This window comes from Mustela erminea, chromosome 1, assembly GCF_009829155.1.
Source record: "Mustela erminea isolate mMusErm1 chromosome 1, mMusErm1.Pri, whole genome shotgun sequence".
In the NCBI taxonomy this organism is placed as follows: domain Eukaryota; kingdom Metazoa; phylum Chordata; class Mammalia; order Carnivora; family Mustelidae; genus Mustela; species Mustela erminea.
In genome coordinates, this window is record NC_045614.1 from 60,749,911 (window position 1) to 60,757,510 (window position 7,600).

Genomic DNA, 7,600 nt, shown 5'->3' on the forward strand with positions numbered 1-7,600 from the left:
ACTTACAAGTACAGATGAGATTAGGGCAACATTTTTCATACAGACTGTAGATAAGACTGACAGTTGTCTAGGGGTGTCTGGGTGGTTCAGTTGGTTTAAGCAACAGACTCTAGATTTTGGCTCAGGTCGTGATCCCAGGGTATGGAGATCGAGCCCCATGTAGGGCTCTGTGCTCAGTGGGGAGTTTTCTTGAGGATTCTCTCTGTCTCTCTCTCTGTCTCTCTCTCTCTCTCTCCCTCTGCACTGCTCCCCCACCTCTCACACTCCTTCTCTCTCTCATTCGAATAAATCTTTGAAAAAAAAAGACTGACAACTGTCTAAATATATATATGCGTGTGTGTATTTTTTTCCCCTCTCTTTCTTTTTTGGTAATAGAATCATAATTTTACTTGGGGCTGCTCCCAGCTCTGGCAACTAAAAGGCCAATGAAACACAAGTACCAAAACTGTTGGGGACCCTCTGGGAAGGTTCATGAAAGAATGCAAACCGAGGAGAGGTTCACCTTTTTTGTCATCTCCTCTTCTGGAATGCACACATGAGAGCTACAGATCAAGCAGCCACCTTGGACCATGAAGTAGCCTTGAATGCGAAAGTCAATGCTAGAATAGTGAAGCAGAAACAGAGAAAGAGTGGGGTAACACTACCACTGCCAGTGTCCCTCGACTGCCTCTCCCTGACTTCTCTTGCATGGAACAGAAGCCTCTATCTCATTTAAGCCACTATTACTTGGGGTTTCCTTACTGGAAGCCCATTATGAGTGACTACCCAACATAAAGCACCAGGAGAGAACAGACTGCCCCTACAGATGTTTAAACACTCCCTGACTTGGAACCAATTTTTTTTTTTTAAGATTTTGTTTATTTGACAGAGAGAGACACAGCAACAGATGGAACACAAGCAGGGGGAGTGGGAGACAGAGCAGGGAGCCCAATGCAGAGCTCTATCCCAGGACTCTGGGATCATGACCTGAGCCGAAGACAGATGCTTAAGGACTGAGCCACCCAGGCACCCCTGACTTGGAACGAATTTTGGCTTAAGTGCTGAAATGGAAGTAGATGGTCCAATGTCTACATATACATTACTCATAAGTCTTGGATAGAGCTTCCTAATTATATGACACATCCATGACACGAGACACCAGCTTTCTCATTCCCTGATCTAGGATGCTGGAGAAATGCAAGCAACCTCTAGTGCCAGGAAAATTCTGGAAGGGCAACTGCTTCCAAGGCTGCAAGAATTTGTGCTAACAAAGAATAGAGTTTTTCAGGTGCCTGGGTGGCTCAGTGGGTTAAGCCATTGCCTTTGGCTCAGGGCATGATCTCAGGGTCCTGGGATCGAGTCCCGCATCGGGCTCTCTACTCAGCAGAGAGCCTGCTTCCCTCTCTCTCTCTCTCTCTCTGCCTGCCTCTCTGCCTACTTGTGATCTCTCTCTGTCAAATAAATAAATAAAATCTTTTAAAAAAAAAAAAAGAATAGAGTTTTTCACAGAGGTTAAGCTGTCATCTTTGCAATGGGCTGGAGGCACTGGCATCAGCTCCAAACTCTGCATTCTTCCAAGAATCTTCTTCCTCATCAATCCACACTCTCCAAAGGCTCCCCAGTGGCATCACTGGGCCTTGACTTTGTGCAGGGCAAACTCCTCCTGTGGGAGCAACTGTTTAAATGCAGGAGATAGCCTTCCTCTGTATGGTGTCATGCAGACTAGCACTCCCCAAATTTTAACTTGCCCATTTGTTCCCCAGATACTGTACAAATGTAGATTCTGATTCTGGAGATCTGGGTTGGGGCCCGAGGCTCTGCCTTTCCAGCAAGCCCCTTGGTGAGGCCCCAAATGCTTATTTGTGAACCGTACTTTCTGTAAACCATACAGTCTGCATGGATGTAGAGTCTCACATTTTCAGAGAGTTTCTTAGCTGGTGCTTCCTTCCTTCCCAACCAACCTGATCCTCCCAAGTTTACGTACTGGCCCTCATCACCTCCCCTAAGGCACTCCTCTGCCATACTCAACTGATGGATGCAATAAGCACGGGACTGGTCAGGTCGGGTTACTATTCCTGTAGTGATCGATGCTATCTCTTTTGAACGTGGAAAGAGGGAAGAAAGCTCAGCTCACCTGGGACCACACCGTCTGAAGCATGGCTGATGGCCCCTGGCTTCACGCTGCCCTCTCTGTTTGGAAAAGCAAGAACCTGTGGAGCTAAAAGAGAATCACAGTGAGGCTGACCCTGCCTGGTTCCCCACCTCTTTCCCCTCGCCCTCCATGCCTCTCTTGTCGGAAACAATATTCCTAGGACACTCTGAATGTTCTCAGCGCACCTCCTCACGCGGTGTTGCACCTGCTTCTTTTGTAAATTCTACAAAATCTGCCCGGTGAAGCTGAAAATTCCTCGAAAGAATGTCTGTGAAGCGAGAATCAAGCACCACATGCAGTGGATTCACGGCTTTCAAGAAAATCCCTGGCCCACTATGAATGAATGACTAAGTAGTCTGAACCGAAGGTGGCAAAGACCAAAACCAGCATTCACAGAAAAGGTGGTATAACGGGGCCCCGGGACGAAATCCAAGTGGTGATACGGCCCCAGGGGTACGGGGAAGACGCTCAACGTCCCAGGGTAAGATGCTGACCGGAGACCCCCATGGAATCGGCACACTCCACCCCGGCAAGCGGGCGACCCCACGCGTCACCTGCCCCCACCCCGGGTACCGCGAGCGGGGAACGTCAGGCCAGCTCTTCGGGGCAAGAGGGTTGCTGGCGCCTCTGCGGAACGGCCGCTTGGGCGGCGTCTGTGGGTCCGGACGCCAGAGCTCCGGGACCCGGCGGGCCGCACCACCCCACGGAGGCGGACCACCCAACGCCCCGCCGCTCCCCCTGTCGCAGGCGAGGCGGAAGCGCTAGCTGAGACGCGCCCACCCGCGCCGCTCTAGGAAGCCGGGAGGCTGGGCTTCTCCATGGTCCTGAGAGCCTGAGAGCGGAAACTCGGGGACACGGAGTCCGCACCACACTCCGCGTGTGTCAGCCTGCGGGCTCGAGCGCTTGCCAGCAGCGCTGGCCTAAAGAATTCCCAGCCCCAGTCTCAGTCCAGCGGCTTCTTCTTGACTGAGATCGCCCAGTCCCAGGTCTGACTGTCCGCGTTCTGATCCCGGCTCCATCACCCATTCACTGCATGGCCTGTGCCAGTTACTCAGACTCTGAGCTTCGGCTTCTCTATTGGGAACGGCAGTAGTTTCGAACTCATAAACTCAGTGCAGTAATTGAGTGAGTCAACTCGTGCAAAGCACTTACAACAACTTCTAGTTCTGCATCATAAATAAGAGAGTAAGTTCTAGCTCTGTTGTTGCGGACGTTATTGTTATTCCTGTGGGTCGTTGCCACTTTCCTATAACACACTCGATAGCTCTTTCTCCAGTCCACATAGAGTAAGAGTCACGGCAGCAGCTTCCTATTGGCCAGACATTGTGCAGATACCTTTGAGCTAGAGACCTCTGTATCAACCTGCCTACTGTTTCTTTCTACTTGGCTAATCCATAAGCACCTAAAACTCAGAATTTTTCCAAACGGATCTTGTCATCCTTCCTTCCACTTTTCAGGGTTGCCCTGTCCCTTTCCCCCAACATGCTGCTTCTATAACCAAGCTAGGTGAGTTGGATCTTTGGTGAGTTACAGGTAGAGACTACACCAGGTGGAGTTGTCATACAAAGGAAAGTTTATTTGCAGCAAATAAAGAGATCATGGGGAGTGACTTCCAAAACTGTGACTCCCCCAGTGGAGGCCAGTGGGTTCTTTTTACTTAAGGTTAGGGTGAATATTCAGGATGAGGAGTTTTGTCATCACATGTAAAGATGGACATAATGTTGTGCAGGTGTACTTAGAAAATATACCTATACATGCATTCTTTGTTATGTTAACAAAGGCTGGTGCTCCTCTTGGGTGAAATGTTAACATTATAATGAGGCCGACCTCCATGGTCCATCTGCACAGGTGTGAGCCAGTGGTGAGCTCAAACTGGTTTAGGCCAGCTGGAGTTCTTACTGTTGTTTGCCTCCAAACAATAAGGTAAACATTCCTGTGAAGAAAGGGGGGGGGGCAGGGGTTAGGAGGGTGGGAGGGTCTTGCTCTGGACATTTTACCTCATTAACCCTATGGAGCATGATTTCAGCACCACTCTCCACTCAGCCAACCAGGTCATTCAATGTGGGAGTCATAACTGATCCCTTCCTCTGCATCGCCTCTGGATTGCTGTAGCAGCCTCCTAACTGTTCTGGTCACCAGTCTGCCCCGCTCTGCTCCCTTCTTCCCACAGGAGAGCCAGGGTGATCTAAGATACGAATCTGATCATGACACAGTTCTGCTTTTAAAAACTCTTCAAAAGGGCGCCTGGATGGCTCAGTTGGTTAAGCAACTGCCTCCAGCTTGGCTCATGACCTTGGAATCCCGGGATTGAGTCCCACATGCAGCTCCCAGCTCCACAGGGAGTCTGCTTCTCCCTCTGACCTTCTCTCCTTTCATGCTCCCTCTCACTGTCTCTCTCTCAAATAAATAAATAAAATCTTTAAAGAAACAAACAAATAAAAAACCTTCAAAAGTATCTGATTTTACAGATACTGTATTGTCACCAAACCTTCAGATTCAAGAATAGCTATCACTTGCAACATGATACCCTATTTAGAAAACCCAAAAGACTCCACCAAAAAATTCCTAGAACTAATAAATGAATTCAGCAAAGTCACGGGATATAAAATCAACGTACAGGGGCACCTGGGTGGCTCAGTGGGTTAAGCCTCTGCCTTCAACCTGGCTCAGGTCATGATCCCAGGGTCCTGGGCCCTGGGCAGCATCTGGCTCTCTGCTCAGCAGGGAGTCTGCTCCCCCACTCCCCCACCCCCCACCCCCACCCCCGCCTCCTGCCTGCCTCTCTGCCTGCTTGTGATCTCTGTCTGTCAAATAAATAAATAAAATCTTTTTTAAAAAAAAATCAAAGTACAGAAATCTGTTGCATTTCTACACACCAATCATGAAGCAAAAGAAAAAGGAATCAAGGAACAGATCCCATTTACAATTGCACCAAAAATAATAAGGTACCTAGGAATAAACTTAACCAAAGAGGTAAAAGACCTGTACTCTGAAAACTCACAAAAGAAACTGAAGAGGTCACAAAAATAGAAACATATTCCATGCTTATGGATTGGAAGATCAAACATTTTTTTTAAAGATTTTATTTATTTATTTGACAGGCAGAGATCACAAGTAGGCAGAGAGGCAGAGGTGCAACCAGGCTCCCTGTTGAGCAGAGAGCCTGATGCAGGCTTGATCCCAGGACCCCAGGATCAGGACCTTAGCCAATGGCAGAGGCTTTAACCCACTGAGCCACCCAGGCACCCCAGGAACAAACGTTGTTAAAATGGCTATACTACCCAAAGCAATCTACACATTTAATGCAATCCCTATCGAAATACCACCAGCAGGGGTGCCTGGGTGGCTCAGTCAGTTAAGTGTGGCGGATTTTGACTTAGGTCATGATACCAGTGTCCTGGGATCCAGCCTCCCATCAGACTTCCTGCTCATAGGGGAGTCGGCTTCTCCTTCTCCCTCTGCCATTCCCCCAGCTCATGTTCTCTCTCTCTTAAATAAATAAATAAATTTTTTAAAAAATACCACCAGAATTTTTCACAGATCTAGAGCAATCCTAAAATGTGTATGGAACCACAAAAGACGCCAAATAGCCAAAGTAATACTGAAAAAGAAGAGCAAAGCAGGAGGCATCAATTCCAGACTTCAAGCTATATTACAAAGCTGTAGTCATCAGACAGTATGGTAGTAGCACAAAAACAGACACATAGATCAATGGAACAGAATAGAAAAACCAAAATCGGGCCCACAACTCTATGGTCAACTAAACTTCGACAAAGCAGGAAAAAATATCCAATGGAAAAAAAGCCTCTTCAATAAATGGTGTGGAGAGAACTGGACAGCCACATGCAGAAGAATGAAAGGACCACTTTCTTATGCCATACACAAAAATAAATTCAAAATGAATGAAAGACCTACATGTAAGGCAGGAGAAGAACATAGGCAGCAACCTCTCCAAGCTCGGCTGCAACAATTTTTTTTTTTTTTTTTAGATTTTATTTATTTATTTGACAGAGAGAGAACAGAGAGAGAGGGAACACAACAGGGAAAGAGGGAGAAGCAGGCTTCCTGTGGAGTAAGAAGCCCAGTTCCAGGCTTGATCCCAGGACCCTAGGATCATGACCTAAGCCAAAGGCAGAAGCCCAGCGACTGTGCCACCCAAGCACCCCAGCTGTAACAACTTCTTACTAGATACATCACTGGAGGCAAGGGAAACCAAAGCAAAAATGAACTATTGGGACATCATTAAGATAAAAATCTTTTGCACAACAAAGGAATTAAATGACAAAACTAAAAGGCAGCATACAGAATGGGAGAAGATATTTACAAATGACATATCTAACAAAGGGCTAGAATCTAAAATCTATAAAGAACTTATCAAACTCAACACCCAAAAAACAAGTAACCTTGTTAAGAAATGGGCAGAAATCATGAATAGACTTTTTTCCATAGAATACATCCAGATGGCTAACAGACCCGTAAAAAGATGCTCAACATCACTCATCATCAAGGAAATTCAAATCAAAGCCACAATGAGCTACCACCTCACACCTGTCAGAATGACTAAAATGAACAAGTCAGGAAACAACAGATGTTGGGGAGGATGTGGAGTAAAGGGAACCCTCTTACACTGTTGGTGGGAATGCTAACTAATGCAGCCACTCTGAAGAACAGTATGGAGATTCCTCAAAAAGTTAAAAATAGAACTACCCTACAATCCAGCAATTGCACTACTTAAAGAATACAAAATGCCAAAAGAATACAAAAATACAGATTCGAAGGGACACATGCACCCTAATGTTTATAGTAGCCTTAACAAAAATAGCCAAACTATAGAAAGAGCCCAAATGTCCATTGATTGGGTATCCATCGAATGGGCAAAAGAAGACATGGCATATATGTACAAGGGAATATGACTCAGCCATCAAAAAGAATGAAATCTTGCCATTTGCAATGACGTGGATGGAGCTGGAGTACATTATGCTAAGTGAAATAAGTCAGAGGAAGACAAATACTATATGATTTCACACATATGTGGAATTTAAGAAACAAAACAGATAAACATACGGGAAGGGGGAAGAAAGGAGAGGGAAGCAAGCCATAAGAGATTCTTGACAATGGAGAACAAACCAAGGACTGATGGAGGGAAGTGGATGGGGGATGGGGTAGATGGGTGATAGAGATAAAGGAGGGCACTTGTGATGAGCACTAGGTGTTGTATGTAAGTGATGAATTGCTGAATTCTACTTCTGAAACCATTATTGCCCAGTATGTTAACTACCTAGAATTTAAATAAAAATTTGATAGGAAAAGTAGAATAGCTGACACTTGAAGAAGTCTTCCCTTTTTTTTTTTTCAACATTTTATTTATTTATTTGATAGAGAAAGCACAAACAGGGAGAGCTAACAGAGGGAGAGGGAGAAACAGGCTCCCCGTTGAGCAGGGAGACCCATGCTGCCCCATGCAGGACT

At 46.2% G+C, this 7,600-nt stretch overlaps 1 long non-coding RNA gene across 2 annotated transcripts; it reads right to left on the reverse strand.

The window, feature by feature from the left end:
• Positions 1–225: 225 nt before the first annotated feature.
• Positions 226–2,857, reverse strand: LOC116600691. 2 transcript variants are annotated; one of them, XR_004289755.1, is made up of 3 exons: positions 2,114–2,857; positions 503–599; positions 226–238 (listed from the first exon to the last, which is right to left on the reverse strand). It is a non-coding gene; the product is annotated as an uncharacterized LOC116600691 (long non-coding RNA). The 2 variants fall into 2 exon arrangements; XR_004289756.1 differs by lacking the exon at positions 226–238 and having other exon boundaries at positions 335–599; positions 2,114–2,197; positions 2,705–2,857.
• Between the last annotated feature and the right edge of the window lie 4,743 nt (positions 2,858–7,600).